This window comes from Ostrinia furnacalis, unplaced genomic scaffold (assembly GCF_004193835.3).
Source record: "Ostrinia furnacalis isolate ACB-3 unplaced genomic scaffold, ASM419383v2 OfSCF0635, whole genome shotgun sequence".
Taxonomy (NCBI): Eukaryota; Metazoa; Arthropoda; class Insecta; order Lepidoptera; family Crambidae; genus Ostrinia; species Ostrinia furnacalis.
In genome coordinates this window covers 783884-801250 of record NW_021130874.1, presented here as the reverse complement: position 1 = coordinate 801250, position 17367 = coordinate 783884, and the positions used below count along the sequence as shown (strand labels likewise).

Below are 17367 nucleotides of genomic sequence, written 5' to 3'. Positions count from 1 at the left end.
TATTTAGACTTTAGTTAGGAGGTGAACATAGCAAAAGTCTATCTACTCTAATCCATATCTGTGGTCCCCGCCCTTAGCCCTTGAGCCGGCGGGGAGAGGGGGGTTTATAGGTACCACTTTTCGGTTTTTCGCTTAATCCTCGGAAACTATGCGTCCTAGTGACATGACTACTATGAACCAAAAAAAGCTTATTCAATTTGCTACAAGTAAGATAGTCAAGTTTTTCTATATCTTGTATAGTTTTTGCGGCATCTGCTCTAGAAGGTCTGTAATATTGGAAATTTTATTTTTGTCTGACATGTTTCCATCAGGAGAAAATCGACTAAATCAACATTGAGCTAATATTCTAGACATGCGGGAGCATGTTAAGCCTAGTGCCAGGGAGGGGACTGCACCGTGCGTATATTTAGACGAACCAATTGGAGCCACTTTTGACTCCTCATCACTCAAAAAGTACTGTGCATTAACACTTCAAATTTGGCTCATGTGTTGAGACTTGCAAGATAAACATCAGCTTCAAATTTCATAAATATACCTCAAACGGTTCTTTAGGTATGACTCCGGTCATAACCTTGCGAATCTTGCAGCTTTGAAATCAAAAAGCTTTTCAGCCTACCAGTATAGCGCTCTCAAAAATAAATCATCCTTTCAATGCAACAAACCATGTTTTTGCAACAAACAACAAGCAGTGGTGAAATCTCACTGCCTCTAAGAAGCGCTAATCTCATTTCAGCAGACTTCTTTTTGTGGGGTTACCTTATGAGCAGAGTATAGGTACTCTAATAACTCTTGCTGAGCGGTGGCCAATTTTGGTTCTAACTTATACTTGTTTTTTGCTGATTCTGTGTGTTATATTTTTTTAAGTTTGAACCAAATAAATGTTTTTCTTTCTTTCTTTCTAATAATCCAAAAACTCTGCAGCATACATCCATCCTGAATCCATTTTGAGGTAACTCTAACGAAAGTTTTGCAAAATTTTGATGTACGTTGACCGAATGTTGTAAACGTCAAGGGAATCACATGTACGATAAAATTTATAAAAGAAAGTAAATTTCAAAATAAATTGTTCTAAATTTCCTTTAAGCTGCAATAGCTAAAGTTCTACAAAAATGTACACTTTCGTTTCCTTGAATTTTCAAAAGTGAATTTTCATCTGGGCCACCCTGTAAAACAATATACACGAAGTTGTGGAGAGATGGTGCTCGTGCTAGGCTCCGAAGATCCTGTGTTACGAGTTGTTTTTTTTTATTGAAACGCTATTGGAATATTTTAAAATTCATGATCACATAAGTACCTAAGTATATATTACAGTGTGTTTATTTATATATGGATCGTGTATACGTATAATTATAATTTTTTTTCTGTAATTGCTAAATTTGCCGCCCCTCTAAATCTGCCGCCCTAGGCACTGGCCTACTTGGCCTATTGGTAAATCCGCCACTGATTTTTCTTCAGACATTAACGCTTATACTACCTGTTCCTTTTATGTGAATGTATCGAGTGTGCGTTTGCGATTATAATGAAGCTTGTAGAATAAGGAACAGTAACTATTTTTAATGTGTGATTATTAGTGTCAAAACTATAAAGTATATTTTACCAAAAGTGGGGTTGGGGACGGTTGAAACATTTTTTTTGGGTACGGTTGAAACAGAAAATGTATTAATATTTATTTTTTGTAAATGCCGAGAGTTTGGGTAAGGAAGATTTCCAGGGAGGAAATTCACTTGGTAAAGCATAAAAGCTGGAGATTCACTGTGGAAAGCGGCGGAAAAGTATGGTTTGAAAAAAAAAAAAAGATTTTCGTTAACTTTATTTAGAATGTTAATATTATTTTATTATTAATGTTTATTAGATTTGGAAATATCATTTATTTTATCATATTTCTGTAATTTTTTAAAATGTTTACTACTTATCAAAGGCTAATTAATGTTTTAGAAATATTAAATACTTAGACTGATTAATGTCGTCATGTGGTACCATAATTTTAATATTCGTAGTATTAATGATAAATAAAACACGTTTTATTAGTAATTATTGTATTATTTGTATGTATTTCAACAGACCCAAATCGCTGTTTCAACCGCCCCTGGCATGGGGACGGTTGAAACAAAATTTCTTTTTTTTTAAATTTCGTATATTTCCGAAAATAGTAACCCAGGAACTATAATGGTACAGCCATATCATAGCTAAAACTTCAAATTTCAATTTCACGTATCGTAATCGTCACTTGGTTATTAAACAACAAAATTATAGACAATAACAGCAAAATTGTTTCAACCGTACCCAGTCTCCCCTACTTATGTTTTACATCATTTGTTGCCCCCTTATCTCATGTTTACGTTATCGTACTTGTACTTGTTGTACTTGAAATGATTATATTCTTCCTCTATTTCCTTTCTTCTTATGGATCTTTGAAGGGATAAGGCGACTTGTTTTTCTTGTAGGTACTTAATATATTTTTAAAATAAAACCATGGCGGATCGGGCTTAAAGTTGTGGTTTATTTAAAAGTCTAATAAACAACTCGCAAGAAACCCGTAGCTGTTGCATTATAGTTTTTGTTCAGACATTGGCAGAAACTTCCATCTTTACTTCATTTTTAGCCGACCAACTTAGAAATAACGAACTTTTTACTGAACGCTTTAAATTTTATATTTCCTCTCTGATAACCATAAAATAAACCTGTAAAATGGCGTTTTTTGAAAAATATGGATGTTGAGGTTACTTTTTGCAAAAAGCTGTATTGACACTTACGACTGTATTCATAAAATCTTGCACATTGTACTCATGACTTTTAAGAAAAATATTTAGTAATACTAAATCAGTGGCAGTGTTGAAGCTGTCAGTTAAATTAAAAAATCTTAATTTGTCTTTTATAAAAATACTGCAGACCGCGTATAAAATAAAATTTAATCATAAACGCAGTAATACGCAGACATAATTCAAAACATGTCTATCTGAAAAGAACGTGTTTGCTTAATAACTTCAACCATTTACTAAAATATCTCATCAATGTCTATTTCATGTGATCACAACAACCGCGGAGGTATTTACACTATACAACGACTAGTCGTAAAGTTTAACGCACTTCAGGCAAAACTGGTAGCTAAATGATGAGTTGAAAACATAGGCAATAAACTATACTAAACCTATAATTAGAAATACGAGCTTTAACCCCTGCACAGAAGGCATAAATCAGAATAACGCAGCATGCGCACTTACGACGTTCTTCCACGGAAAGTGAGTGACGCAGCCACGCGAACAGTTGCCTTCCTCAGAAGCCTTTTACATCTGTATTTCAAAGAGGCAAGTGCTAATTTCGCGTGAAAGGAATAAGATATTTTATGTCCTTTTGACGCGATCGCAGCGCCACGCGTAATATACTTGCAGACTGGTTTGTATTTTTTTTTCTGTGGAAAATATATTCCTGTCTCCTTTAGTGTCAACGCTTTTGAACGACAAACTTATAAAGTACTATTATACTGCCAAGATATAGCATTGAATGGAATATGAAATATCTTATGTTTTGCGGTATCTCAAATTTATTCATGTTGTTTGTTTGTTTATATTCGAACCTCAGATCATNCAATTTCGAGCCTTGCCCCCAGGATTTAAAGTATCGATATCTTATCGACTCCATTTTATCTTTCTTCTCTCTAATTGCTTTTTTCAAAGTGTGCGTCACGTCACGCGGCCATTGATTGGCCATAAGGCACGCCTTCTGGCCAATCACAGCACTTTTATGCCGGTTGCACATGTTGTCGTAGACTCTCAGTCGCTTTGTTTTTACACAGTTGAATGTGTGTGTGGGAGCTGTGGTGGGGGAAATGTGGGGACACTGGTTCTCGTTGTAGTTACGCGCGACTTCATATCTATTCTCTTTCTATGATCTGAGATTCGAACTAAAGGCGGCTTTTTGAGAAAAAAAGAATTCACGGTTCATTTTACAAAAAAATGTAAGCAGTGAATCTGAAAGACTAAGGAATATTATTTCGCTTCATTTAGAATCAGCAATATTGGGCTTACATATTTTTTTCAGTTAAAAAAACAGTAGCAACATTGTAGTTAGCTAAGATAAAATCACCAGACTAAGTATTATTTTCTAGAAAATATCTACAATCCTCACTCGGTTCGAAACTTGTAATAAAGAAAATTGAGCACCACTCATGGTACGAAGTAAAGCAGTGGCTTGACATTAAGCGTGCACAGATTTTGTTTAACTTAATGCTAAGCTAAACAAAATCTATGGACGCTTAATATATAATGCAGATGCCTGTGAAATAAAAAAGTACTGAATAAACATTCAAAGTTCCATAATCAGGTTTAACATTTAAACACTTGTATCAAGTTCTTTGCATTGAATAGCAATTGATATTCCGGCCTCGCTTTTTGTTATTTATTCAATAATGTTTTTCTAAGGCTTAGCAATACGATGATGCTCGTAGCTACTAGTGATCATTCATTTATGTCACTCTGCTGTCTCAGATTTGACGTGTATATTTATTTCAAGAATAACTTGTTCACGCTAAAGTCAGCAAGCAAGTCAAAAAGCATAAATCAGCAAACATTAAAATTTTCTCATTATTGATAATCGTGTTTTTGTTAAGTTGAAACGCATAAACGTAGACTTGAGTAGTTATTTAATTTTTAGCGTTAAGAGTCGCATTTCAAACTCAATTGTTCAATTCCCGCCTTAGACAGTTTGATTTTTTCAAGTTATTTATAGTAGACTTGAGTGTTAATGATCAATCTAGGCACAGAAAGTCTCAAAAGTTGTTTCAATCTTGACGCTTTTGATTGATTGAACTTTATATTATGTCCCAGTATCCATGACTGATAACGGGACTATTCTCACCTCTCGTTCCTACAGCTGCAACTCCTGTGTAGCCAGGATCTACAGATTCTACAGCTTGACCGCCAATAAAAACCCAACCAGTCTGATACTGAATAGAATTTCAAGCGTTGTTTTGTAACACATCAAATCCGTCTCGCTCCCAGTCAAGCCGCGTCCGAACTACCGTGCAAGCGACAGGTGCACCGGCGGATACACAACCGGCCTTACTGCAACCCGTTTGACGGCGGCGTGTTTTCTATCGGACGTACTTTGACTGCCTTTGAAAATGGTTTTTGTATCAGATACGTGGTCACATAGATGTGTAAAGGTTTTGAAGTGATGTAAGGCTTGTTAAACAGGGCTCAAATTCAAAAGGAGTTAAATTTTGAGTTTCAATAATATTTGACCAACAGCGTTGAATTTATACTACGGGGTAGATTCATACTACGATGTTATTACATAGGTCCTAGCTGACCCAGCGAACTTTGTACCGCCTATCTTCATCAGAAATAATGTAGGATTCTAATAGTCAAATAATTTTTCAAATCAATCCAGTAGTTTAGGAGCCTTTAATACAAACAAACATAGATCAAATAGTACCTTGTATATTAGCGTAGAAAAAAAAGAAGACGTAGCCTGTAGGATTTTATTTCAAATTATAATGACTCTCAGTCGATTATTGTAATGTACATATGTGTTACTGTAAAAGCTCGACATGAGTTGGTAAATGTAAGTATTTCTGAAAATACGACGATTTTTTACCATTTGAATTCAGTATAATATATGCTAGGTTTTACCTCTGTCAGCTGGTAGATGTTGGTTTTAGGAATAAAACAATGAGTAATTCTTAATTACTAACTTTAATCAACTATTAGACAAAACAGGTGCATACCTAGTATTATAAAGGTATCATATGATAGTAATAAGTACAAACTAATACCAACTTATTTAAATTATTTGCAATCATTTCTTTTTCTACAGATTCGTTTACCTACAGAAGTTTTAATTAGTAAGATTATGTCCATGGCATGGACGAAATGTGAAGTGGAAAAAATCGGAATTATAATAACCCAGCATTGATAGTAGCGCATACCTGTAAACATCATATCTATCCTATCTAGGACACTGAAATTTTGTACTGCATTCATCCTACTAATATTATAAACGCGAAAGTTTGTGTGGATGTTTGTTACTTTTTCAAGCAAAAACTACTGAACTGATTTTGATGAAACTTTACAGTTTTATTGTTTAAAACCCAGAATAACATATAGGCTATAATTTACAGCGATCTGTGACAAATTAAATTTCACGCGGGCGAAGCCGCGGGCAAAAGCTAGTATTTTATATGAAAATAATGATCTTACGTTGCTAAAGAAAAAACAAGGCAGTGACATCAAGGTTTGTTTAATTGTATTAAAATGAAAAGTGATGCCGTGGTCTTTCTTTTTAGTTCTTAAATTGTTCGTACATTACCATCAGGTGAGATTACAGGCCAAGAGCTTCCTCGTTGTGGATAAAAAAAATTAAACAATACAAAAAGGCTGCGCTCGTGTAATGCGTAGATAAGACCGATTGTTACCTGTCAAAAATGCTTGTTTTGTTTTTCAACATTTACCGTGCCATTAATGTAAATCCTAAGATTTACCAATTAAATGGTGGTAAGAGTTCGAATCGCAAAACTTTTGGGACATTTACCATTAGGAATTGGTAGATCTTAGGTTTTACTGGAATATCTTAGGATTTACTGCAATTCGATCTTTTACAGTAACATATGTATGACAATAAATTATCATAATAATACGTATCCAATTCGCCAGTTTCTACTGATTCGGACTATTAGATTAACTTGTGACAAAAACTTGGCGCCAACGCGACCTCTGTTCAAACGCATTAAACAACAGTTAACATTCGATCTGTATCCAGTTCACCAAACCTGGCTATTCAATTTGGCTATGCTAATGTTTTTTTAATGTATAAACTTTTCAATAAGGCGCCATTTTGCGTATAAATTATGCCCGTTTTGGCGTAACTAAACGTTTTTGAGGTTGATAAACAAGCGTAATGTTTTTGTTGTTTTTATGCATAGCTATCACATTCTTATGCCAATTTTTGCTATGTTAAACTTGTTATGAACGTCAAGAAAAATAACTCTGTTAATTAATGATTTCTTATATGATGTCTTAATTCTAATCTACATCTAAAAATGTTAGGCCCCATAAAAACACCTAAATCTTGCATTTGTGATATCATTAGTGTATGTTTAGAAATAAAACTGGGTCTAGATAATTATTTTTGATACAATTTCGTTTCCCGTGAGAAGTTAAAAACGATTAATTAAGCTATGAATTTGAATGTTTCATTGTTAATTAATAGTATTAGTATTCCGGTGATTAGTAGTATTTATTACTAATTTTGTAATGTGATAACATAAACACAACGAAGGATATAGCTGAATTTGAAGATAAATGTACTCGTATTTTAATTGTGGCAATTTGAACCCCAAAAAAACCGAATTAATGTCACATACGTCATTTTTCGTCAGATAAAATGCATTAATTCAAAAATTGTTGGCAAGACTTGTAAATAAATCCAAAATAAGCGAAAATTGTATTTAATGTTGTTGAAATACCAAACAAAATCCTACGTTTATAGCTCAATAAGTACCTACTAAAAGAGTCGCAAAAAATCTGAAATTAGGTTTTGTTTTCATAAGCAGTAACATAAAAGTTATAACATGAGGCATTTGCCTCTGAACTATGTAAAATAATTTAGGCATGTATGTATCAATTTAAATTCGATTCTGAAAGGTTTTTCCGTAACACTTTTTTTAATGAAGTATGTAATCTAAATAGAAATCTGAGCTTTTTTTGCATAATGTGATTGACACTTCCTTTTGCTAACAACATCGTAATTAGCAAATATAATAATTTAACAGTTCATTTCGTTGCAGAGCTAAATTGAATAGAATAGAATCTATTTTGCTTGAGCAAAATTTTGACTTTATTTTTATCTCATCAATCCATTGGTTTCCTGAATCAAGATTTGTGTTTTTGTAAGCTTTATAGCGGTCACCCATGCAAATACAAGTAGATATTTTTTTGGGTTCCGGGGATCAGTTTTTTCAGAGTTGAACTCTGTTAATTTATATTTAACTTCAAGATGGGACAAACTTAGTGTAAGCTACAGCTAACAGACATCAAAATCATCCGATTATGATGCGATAATTTATTATTATGTGCAGTTTTAGCAAACTCTCACTTAAAACTACATTACCTTTTGGCATCTTGCTACTTGTTTTATTAACTTGATATACTGTTCATTTCTATCGGATCTAGAGTATTTAAATAACATTCATTTTATTAGGTACTCAACCTCTCCGATAATAATATAATTATGAGTCAACGATGACAATTTACCACGTCATTGAACCACCATACGTATGGCTTCTGTAAATTATATTCAAAACACAAAAAATAGCCGTATCAAACCCATCGCCCAGATTGATATGTTGTGAACCAACGACAGCAGGTAGCCATTGCTTTCATCCAATCAATATGATAATGATCTAAAAATCAGTGATCGATCAATAGTGAAGTATCGCAGCGATTAGGGCACAGTCATCATTAAGATTGGTTACAGATTATTACGGCTGCGTTGGAGGTTCGAGTCCCGCTGGGAACGAAATAATTTGAAATTGAGCACGCGCCTTACAATTTTCAACCGACTTCAAAAAAGGAGGAGGTTCTCAATTCGACCCGTATGTTTTTTTTTTAAATTAAACTGGAATAGTTTCACAGCATTCCTAAAAGTTAATATTTTGGTATTTCTTTATCAACAATTCCGTAACTTTTAAATGCATTGTATCGATCGAACAGGTAGCGCCATCTACTGTTGTAAGCGAGGACTTTTACTTATGATAAGAAAATCGATATAAGGAATAATATTAGATCATAGATAGAGCAAATATTTTGAATGGAGACCTTTACAATATTTAAAATTATTTTATTATTATAGTCTGATACTTTTGACGCTATTTTCCTTCCATTTCAAAGGCTGACAAATTATTTACGTAAGTGTATTGTTATTTTCCTAATTACCAGACTAGTAATTAGGAAAATAATAATAGCACTAAGTGCTTCCTGAATGTCAAAGTTTACCTGAATGTCGGAAATATTTCATGTTATTATTTTGTACCATAGCAATTTTGTGACGTAGTGAACCCACCACTTTGCTGGTGTGGCTGAAAATATATGCCTGTAAATATTTAATTCAACATACTTTAGTCATATCCAGACTTCATGGAATTCACAATAGGCCATTTATACCAAAAATATAGAGCTCTACATATTTAAAAACAGTAAAAAAAGTAACAAATCTGACTTCCTAGCTGGAGTCATTCCAATTTTTTTACACCACAAATGTGTATTTTATTTTCAATCGTAAAAAAGTTATTCATACACATAAGTACTTTTACGAGTTCATATTTGTACAACTGTAACCCTCCATTTTGAAACCGAAACTCTATCGTCAAACGAAATCAATACGGGCCTGTATGATCCGCCCAAAATCAACAGAGGACCTAAATAAAAGGCAAAAGGACAGTCAATACACAAATAGGGCACTTTCATCAGTCAACCCTAAAAAGGCTATGTCAAAATTGACCCTGGCTAATGAAATTTTCCGACCCGACGTTACAGCTTTATCAACATTTCAACACGTTTCTTCACAATTAGTTTCTGGGATGGGAAGTTAAGATGTTACGTTGTTCTGTGTTCTCGCTGAATTGATTAAAACTGGTAAATTAGGTACGACGAATAAAGCGTTAAGTGAGGTACAGTTTAGTAATACAAACAAAAACTAAAGTCAAGTACATTGTCTTTTAGGTTTGGAAAGTTTGTTTAACAAACGAGTTTTTAATTAGTAAATCTTTGTTCAACATTTATAATGTACCTAAATAAATCTACGCGCTAATCTCAAGAACTATAAATTCAATTTGGAAAAAAATATATTGGATAGTCCATTTATCGAAGAAGGCTTTAAGGCTATAATAACATAACCATACAGCCAATAGGGACGGAGCTGTAAAGAAAAATGGCGCAAAAACAGGAAATGTTATTTAAACTATTTTCTGCCTACGAAGTCGCGGGCATAGTTAGTAAGTACATTAAAATAGTGTATGCGTTATGAAAAAACCGTGATGTGAAAGTTTCACCGCAATAGTTATTTACACAAGCAAGCCGAACGTTTGCCTATTCACACAACATGAAAAAGCCAATCAGCCCCTAGTCACACTGATCGATATTACCACACTACAAGCAAATATACTGCATAGAGTGGAACTAATCAAGGCAAATTACCTTTCGTTCGGCGCTGCAAACAAAAAGTGTTTTTAAAACTTCACGCTGGATTTGAGTTGACAAAGACATTTTTTTGTTGAGTTACGACGTTTTACGGCGGATTTTTGTTTTTCTTTTTGTTCAGCATTGAAGAAATATTGGAATGATATTGATATGATACCGTGAGCAAAAAACACAATAAAAGCTTAACAAGAGAGCAACAAACTAGACTACAATGTTTAATAACGAAATGAAACCACAACGAAAGTCAAGTGAAAAGAAGTTTTATTTAGTTTTTTTTTTCAGAAACAAATCTCAGGAGATATTATTATAACAAGCCTTACCTTAAATAGATAATTTAACGAGCTAGGTATATGATTTGCTAATCTTTATTAGTAGGTACCTCCTCTTTTTTAAATAGAAACAAGAAAAAAATGCTTGTGGAGGGTTAATTGACTACCAACCACGGGATGAAAAAAAAATATACGGACTAAAGTCAACGCGAGAGTAGTCTCAGTTAAGCTTGTTTGAAATAAATTGAATGCCTTTAAACTAAGTAAATGAAATAATTGTAAGTTCGTCGACTTTGTGTCTAAAAAAACAATTCCTTTTACTCCACCATCAAAAGGAAAGCAACTGTTTCCTTAACGAGATAAAGAAATAAATACAAAGATAATAAAATCGACTTTAAACATATCCGATTTCAACTTCTACATACTACCAGAATCAATTGATTTTGAATCTTACTCGACCGTAATAAGAGTCAGGTGTCGACCTGATCAACTGACAGCATTAAAGGTAAAATGTTTATGAACTGTACAACGATCCTTATCGATTTGAAGTATGCGATTTTAAGCACTAAACCCAAGTACTAAATGCGGGATTTGCATATACGCAGTACTGACAGGTTATAAAGAACTTCTTGTATTGGGTGTACTTAGGGTTGACAATTTTATTGTTTATCAGAAAAATTTACTAATACAAGTTTTTTAGTAACAAGGAAATAAAATGTAGTAATGTAGTTTTATAATTTAAAGGCAGGTTTCCAAAATATGTTATTCTTGTATAAAAATCCTATTGAACAAATATCTGCCAGCTGATTCAACAACAGTTGTCATTCGGAAACCTCATAAAGAAACAATCAAATCTTTCCTTTTTATAAAGTTAGTGTAGAAGTAGATGAACATTATTTTCTATTCGTATTGCTTAAATAAATAAACGAAAAAGAAACGTGCGTGTCTAAGTCTGAACTAATAATCAATTAACTTCTTCTTGACAACCCTAACTTAGCGATTAAACGGATGCTTGATACATCCGTTCCCAGAAGGATCGGAAAAAAGTAAGAAAAAGGACGTGGCGATTGCTAACAAAAACAGGTCGGGCCGAAAATAAAACCTGTTGGATCGAATGTATAATAAACAACTTTTTTCGAACGCTACGGATTCGGATGATTCGCTGTATTTTTGATTCAAAAAAAGTCGAAAAACTTTTTTATTGCCCGAAATAGTGTGCTAAAAATATTGTGTGAATTCAGTAGGGTTTCGGTATACAAAAAACAATTGAGTAACGTAATCTGTTGTCTAAAACTTAATCGAGAAATAGCGATTTTATAATCCTCTTTCGGTTCGATAAAGTCATCAAGTCGATAAAAAGTTGGATAAATACAGCTTTAGGAAGTGACAGAACAATTTACGCTAATATGTATAATAAAGAGGAAAGATTTCATTGTTTGTATTGAATATAGGCTCCAAACCACTGGACTAATTTGAAAAAATCTTTCACTATTAGAATCCTACATAATTTTTGAAGAACGTAGATGGTACGAAGTTCGCTGGATCAGCTAGGAGACAAGAGTTCAATAGTGACTACATACTTATGTAGTACTGTCGATTGAATCTGTACGAGTATTGCAATTAATCAGGTTTAACTAATGCCTGGTATTCTCTCCCAGTCAACTTTTAGGCTTTTCTTACTTTAACTTTGACAGACATCAAAAATCTGTCATAATCCATACAAAACACCGGCTATCGTTAAAGTTACGGTCAAAGTTCGGTGGTGCAACTCAGTCTAAGTTTTTTTTCCTTTTATACTTATGTCATCATCATCATCATCTCAGCCATAGGACGTCCACTGTTGAACATAGGCCTCCCCCAATGCTTTCCATGCTGCCCGGTTGGTAGCGGCCTGCGTCCAGCGCCTTCCTGCTACCTTTATGATGCCATCATCGATACATATGTATGTAGTACAGTTAATGTGTTTCCTAGTAAATCTCAAGCGTATATTTAAATTAAATACTATTAATAGAGGCAATTTCTGCTTCCCAAAACCAACCATGAGCCTTCGTGACTGTAGACTTACCGATTTGGTGGTTATACTGACGTGCCCAACATGTTATTATTCGGCTAACACAAACATGGTTCTCCAAAGAAAGTAACAGCATATAATTATGTGATTCAAGCAGTATGAGGTCGTTAAGCCTAATTTAATACAATTACAAAAGTTGGGCGATCCTTCTTGTTTGACTTGGTTTGTTTAATTCGTTTCTCAAGCTCTTGGAGCAGTAATGGCTGGAATTTAAGCTTCTATTATTATAATCCTTGCTGGAAATATAAATTATAAATCTGTTGTAATGTTGAGGTTGCATAATATCACAGAAAACACTTTAGTCCAACGTTGAAACAATTTAGTCCAGTCATTTGGTTCAAAATAATTGTGATTATCTTATTAACTTTTATTATTAACTTTTCCAGAGTTTTGATAATCGGTAATTTAATAGTTTTTGATGTGTTCTTTCCGAATCTCATTTTTGCGACCACGCCTGTCATTTATAAAAAAAATCCGCCTAAGATTTTTTTCAATTCGAAGTTTTTTACTTGGCATTTACGAGAAATTACCATGCTTGTGTCATAGTTACTAAATACGTCACTTCCTAAAAATAACTCGTTTGACCATCTATCGTAGATAAGCTATGTTCAAAAATGATTGATGAAAAAATTGTATCTTCAAATGTCATTTAACTAACATTAACTAATGACAGATCTACAATCCTCTCACCCGACTTAACATTTTTTCCACGATAACCCATGAAGTGAGGACATCGGTCCACTTTGTGCCGACACTGTCAATCTTGGAGATTGTGTAATAGCTAATATACTTCACATGACAATAATAATCAAAATAAATGGAGCCGAAGACGAGTGGCCGATAATGTCACCAATTATTGACACGTTTGACATAATCGATGTCGTCCATCAAATGGGGTTCCGCTTAGGCCGTCTCTATTCGTTGGCTCCAACTTTGGTTCCAACACAGGTTCCAATGTCACTAGCCCAACATGTGGAACTATTAATGCCGGCGCCACACATTAAGCTTAGTCTTCGAAGCAAACATCAACGTGTACATCGGTCTTGGCCAGTAATTGGACATAAACGTAACATTTCGTCCAATAGCCAATGTCGACCCATAATTAATTATTATTGTCGATGTTTTGTATATGAAAAAGACGAAGGGGTGTAATGGGTAGGCGGGCAGATGGGAGTGAAGAGTTTATGAATAAGATCCAATGTGTAGCCGCACATCTTGGAATTGGTCATTCAATTTGTAGCCAAGTTTGAACACAAGACATATTAAGTAAACGTGTGGCGCCAACATAACTAAATATGTATTACAAAATTGGCACCAGCGTTGAGACAAGCATTGAGAATTTGAGAGCTGGCCAAGGCGTGTCGGTTTGCTTTGAATCTGACAGGACAGAACTAGTGTTAACAGCTGACGTATACAGGACTCTAACAGGACTCTGACAGGACATAACTGGTATAAAACTAAAGGCCTATTCAGACCTAAGCGGTATTTGCTGCCGTCTGCGGCAGAGAAAACGCTCTAGCCGCGGTACTTGATACTAAATACCTGAGTGAAACCCGCGTGGTATGTACCTCTACCCACAGCGGCAGCGAATATCGCTCAGGTTTGAATAGGCCTTAACGTATACAGGATTCTGATAGGACAGTCACAGGTCTGGTATAACGTAATGGACGCCTTATAAAATTAACCGTCCAACATTGGTACGAACGTTGGCTGCAACGTGGCGCCGGTGTTAAAGGAAGAGTGGCAGCCATGTTTGATCACTATCGTGAATAAAAAGTTTTGGTTCGATCAAATCGTTATCTAGTTGATAGTTAGTAAAGATAAAATGATGAAGTTCACTGAAATGGAATAATTAGTAGATTACATTATGAATGGCGGAGAAAAATAATCTTGTTTTACTTATAATAAGTTCTAATAATCACAAAAAGGCAGTCAAACTTTAAAATAGATTCTACGAGATTTTATTAGGTATAATACATAATAATTTTTATTCAAACGTCCAAATATCGTTGAAATCACGTTCACTGTATGTGGCCGTATTTTATGCTTTATATCAAGAGACAAGGGACTATTCCCACCTCTCTTTCCCACAGCTGCAACTCTTTTGCAGCTTGACCGCCAATAAAATAAATACAATCAATGAAGGTCAAGTTTGTCCAGAAATAAAGTCAAATTTCCCTTCGACCCGCATCGACAAATATCAAGTACTAGTGGCCGCCCGCGACTTCGTACGCATCGATCCCGTTTTACCCCCATAGGGGTGGAGTTTCCCAAAATCCGTTCTTAGTGAGCACCTACGTTCTAAAAGGAACCCCCATGCAAAATTTATTATAGGCCTCATAAAGAAGCTAAAAGTTGTTCAAAGTTTTCATGTAACCTATACGAACACGCTTCAATAAACCCAAAAAATAGACGCTACTATAAAACTTCAAACCAAAAATTGTCGCAAATAACCCCGAACCATTTTTACAGACATGGCGTGGTAGTTACACAGTACACTAATTGACCGCGGCTCCGGCGTTGGGCGGAGACTATTGATTTTTTTAATTACCACCATGAGTTCACGATTCGTGGTCGACGTGATACGGGAGGCGATTCTTGTGTATTTCATAGTATCAAATTGTATTTTTGGGCTAAAACGGACATCCTGCTTTTTGCAGGATCCCGCTTAGAAATTGAAACATCACAACAGCGGTTTAAAACTGAGTTTCACCATCTTATTTTAACCTTAACAATAACATCACAAACGTCAAAATTCTGACAGAATTTTGACGTTTGTCAAAACTAAAGTAAGATGGTGCAACTCAGCCTAAGAATTAGTCTCCAAATACCCTAGATAGAGGTCTAAATTGATAGGCTAATAAAATTTAGGTGTAATTGACTCTACGTGCACAAAATATTACACTGTTTTTGATATTAAATTGTGCTCTAAGCATCATCCGCAAAAAAAATATCTAAAAATCCATTCTGTGTAATGAAATTTATGAAAATTGTAAGTTTTAGGCATGTAAATTCTATAATTAAAAAGTTGTAGTTTCTAGTTATTGTTTTCAAATTCAAATTCAAATTCAAATATTGTTGTAATATTAGTCTGTGGTTTTGAATATCACTATAAATAGTTAGGTTCGTTCGTCCACAGCTGGACAAAGGCCTCCCCCAAGGTCTTCCACATAGTTAGGTCCTATTTACAAAAGAAGTATTTGAATAGGCCTATGTCTAAATCCGTCGCCTGGTACCCATAGTACAAGCTTTGCTTAGTTTGGGACTAGACGGCGCGGCGCAGCGTCTTTCCGTTCTATACATAGCCAGAACGCAAGGGTGTGAAACTAATCGAGTATAGTTTGGAAATGACTTTTTTTACTAAGCTCTTCCAAACTATACATGTTCAGTACGCAAAATTCGTGTATAGTTTGTAGTCACAGATTTACAAACAGGCACTACAAAATATACACGAGCAGTTTCCTATGGGTGCGTTCTGGCCATGTATAGAACGGAAAGACGCCGCGGCGCAGTGCAAAAATGTCCAACGCTATTTATTTTTATTTTATTTCAATAGATGTGTTTAACAAATATCAAGCTACATTGTTCTTTTAGCTCTTTATTCTCGGAAGGGACAAGGGAGTGACTTTTATAGGAAATATACAGAGTTCCCGAGGGATTTGTAACCGTCAGTTGACTGCCCCTAATTAGTGTTCGCTGCGGGCATTTTTTAATTAATAGGTAGTTTTGATACAAAATATATTGTTTTAAATTTGTTGATGTTTTGTGAATGTTCTATAGATAGGGCAAGTTTTATTACACAGCGTTAATGTTAGTGGTGATCAACATGGAAATCATTGGGGGAGGCCAATGTTCAGCAGTGGACGTCCTATGGCTGAAATGATGATGATGAAATGTTAGTGGTAACTAAGTTTTCATATAATATAAGAAGGGAGTAATAGTCCAAGTATGACTTACTTGCTACAATTTTTACCTAAAGTAACGAATTTTTAAGAAAAATTGAATGCTTCACCTACAGATAGGTACTGTTGGGAAGGTATAGGTAGATCAACTTTTTTATATAATTTGTCTGTTCTAAGTTTTTATACCTTTTGTTCTTAGATAATATCATTATTATGTTTTGATAAAAGTCTGGACATTTTTGGGCCAAATAAAGTTCTTTGATTTCCGCGCTGGACAGACACAATATTGCTATATCTAAATAGTTAATCTTATAACTCAAAGCTGACTGACTGACATAGTGATCTATCAACGCACAGCCCAAACCACTGAACGGATCGGGCTGAAATTTGGCATGCAGGTAGATGCTATGACGTGGCATCCGCTAAGAAAGGATTTTACGAAACTCCACCCCTAAGAGGGTAAAACGGGATCCACGCGTACGAAGTCGCGGGCGGCCGCTAGTTTCTCTTAAAAGACCAAACTTCAAAATACTTTAACGCCATCTGAATTTGATCAAACCAAATAAAAAGATTCAAACCGCAGACCACGTCTCCAAACCGGTTGACCAAACCACTCATCCATCGAGTAATTCAGTAGTTATTTTTAAACGACCGTTATACTTAAACAGGATTCCAAATTCGGTTTTGGTCATACTACTTTTTATACTGCAGCGCCGGAAGTGACAAACATTCTCATACCATGATGTTTTAAACAAATAGATTATGAGCCATCGATTCTATATTTTTTTTATTTTGGAGAGGCATTTTTTGCAGTATTAATTTGTAAACGGTGGATGGTTATGGTGGGCGGAATAAGATAAAGTAATACCTATTTCCGTTAAGCTCCCAAGCTAAGCTAACTTTAAAAAACTTTTGTGAATTCGTTTACGAAT

The 17367-nt window shown here is 34.7% G+C and overlaps 1 protein-coding gene across 1 annotated transcript in view; it reads left to right on the top strand.

Annotated features, from left to right (window-relative positions):
• Positions 1–17367, top strand: part of rst (irregular chiasm C-roughest) — a 129849-nt gene that overhangs the window by 36095 nt on the left and 76387 nt on the right. The window lies entirely within an intron of this gene.